The 2,372-nt window shown below is 40.8% G+C and overlaps 1 pseudogene; it reads right to left on the reverse strand.

Moving 5' to 3' along the window:
- Window positions 1-263: 263 nt before the first annotated feature.
- Window positions 264-1,750, reverse strand: LOC144375130 (olfactory receptor 2AE1-like; annotated as a pseudogene).
- Between the last annotated feature and the right edge of the window lie 622 nt (window positions 1,751-2,372).

Genomic DNA, 2,372 nt, shown 5'->3' on the forward strand with positions numbered 1-2,372 from the left:
TTTATGGGTGGATGATGCTCTTGAGTTACTAGGAGGCTGGCCCTTTGCTGGGCTTGTTCATTGTCTGTGCAAAGAATTATGTGTTGTTTGATGGAAAGGAGGTGACCATCTGTGTGACAGATATGAAAACTCAGCCTCTCTGGTTTTGGAGGAATTCTATCCACCCACCTCTGCACCCTCACCTTTTCATATCTGCCCTTATAAATTCTTAAACACTGATTCAGTAACTCAAAATATCTGAGTAGAAATATTTTATCGCCAACTTTTTCTTTCAAAACACGCTTTATTTCACAGGTTTCTAATATTAATCAACACATTCTAATTTTATACTCCCTAAATAGTCTTTGTTGTCATGATTTACATATGTATTTTCAATAAAAATAATGATAGAAAAGGTCTTTATATATTTATCTTAATATTTTTAGAGTATCACTTAACTTCATATGTCTACTTTAAATGGGATTGGTAAAGGTTTTTTCATAATACTCTGAAGGATTTAGACACATACACAATGCTACTTGAATTCCTGCAACTCAGTTAAAATAGTGAAGGTATACATAAGCCACTTTATTCTTTGGATAGTCAAATTACATCATGGATCTGGATTCTTGAAAATTCTTAGAGGTTTACCCATAATAACACTCTATACTTGGGCCGAATACAGGTGTAGTCATTGGGTGATAATACCTCTCCTCAACACTCTCCTCAGAGCCTTAGCTACATCCTTACTCCAGAGAGTATAAATCAGAGGATTCAGTGTGGGAGTAATGATGCTATAGAACACAGAACCAACTTTGTCTTGCAGTGGAGTGCGCTGGGACCTGGGCCTCATGTACGAGAAGATGCAGGCACCAAACCAGAGAAAGACCACAATGAAGTGGGAGCTACAAGTGGCAAAAGCATTTCTTTTACTCCCAGCTGAATGCATCTCAGTGACACTGTGCAGGATGACGCCATAGGATGTAGAAACCAGAATGATGGGGAGGAGGAGAGGCACGATGTTACAGATATACACTGTGGTCTCATAGACGGTGACATCACCACATACCAACTTCACAACAGCTGGATACTCACAGGAGAAGTGGTACATTTTCCGAGATCCACAGAAGGGAAAGTGCATCCAGATGACTGTGTGAATTAGGGAGTTCAGAGATGCCCCCCAACCATGAGGTGAGGGCCATCATCAGTGCCACCTTTCTGCTCATGAGCACAGTGTAACGCAGAGGATGACAGATGGCAACATACCTGTCATAGAACATGAGAGCTAGCAGAAGACACTCAGCACCACCCAGAGACAAATAGAGGAAGTGCTGGGTGGCACATCCCAGGAAGAAGATGGACTTGCTGCCAGACAGGTAGTTGGTAGCCATCTTGGGGATGGTTGTGCAGATGTGCATCAGGTCTATGAAGGAGAGCTGGCTGAGCAGGAAGTACATGGGGGTGTGAAGCCCACGATCCACACAGATGAGGAGGATGGTGAGAGTGTTGCCACTCAGTGCAACAAAGTAGACCACCATGGTCCAGGCAGAAAAGGAAAAGGTGCGTTGGGGAGTCATGGAAGAGCCCTTCAAGGATAAAGTCTGCCAGAGACGTCTGATTCCACAGCCACATGGTCCCTTCAAAGTCCTTGGGGAAACAGGGAGTGGAGACAAAGTGTGATGCCAGAAATATGGGATCCTGTGTACAGGGTGATAAGCTCTCTTGATCCAAAAAAAATATTTGTGAAGAGTTTTTTCTCTATTTGTAAGTATCCAGAAACTGAAATTATTTAAATTCATTTTTCTTAAAAGCAAGACAAACCTAAAATTTGTCATCATGATCATGGTCATTTGAAATTCCAAGACTCTATTAAGGGCCAGAATTTATGACTCTTTTTACTAAATATAGGCCTATGTGTGTGTAATCATGTGTATGATTTGTGTGAGTGTGTGTCTGTGTTTTTATGGTTGTTGGATTATGTTTCCTGTTTTACCAGGCAGGTTCTAATAAGAGCAGCTGAACCACTAAGATGTTGTTAGTTATGCATGTAATTGTTAATGGTTGTGTTACAGAACTTTGGCCTTATTTCTTTGTGGAAGCTGGTTAAGGAGTTGGTATACTGCTGTCATGTTTAAGTCTGATGTGGAAATTTAAACTCTACAGGACAAGCAGTAGAAAGGGAAGACAGTACAAAGCAGGGCAGACAAAGACAGACAAAATCCTAAAGCGTGAGCTGTGACCCCACAAGAAAAAACAAAAAGAGTCAGTCTGTTTGTCTATAGAATTAGGCACTAAGGTTCTTCTTTTTGTATTGGCTCTTTTGAATTCTACAAAATATTAGGGATTCTTTTGACATAATTAAAAAGCATAAAATAGTCCTCAATTCAGTCTCC

The sequence above is a fragment of the Ictidomys tridecemlineatus genome, chromosome 2 (assembly GCF_052094955.1).
Source record: "Ictidomys tridecemlineatus isolate mIctTri1 chromosome 2, mIctTri1.hap1, whole genome shotgun sequence".
Classification (NCBI taxonomy): Eukaryota; Metazoa; Chordata; class Mammalia; order Rodentia; family Sciuridae; genus Ictidomys; species Ictidomys tridecemlineatus.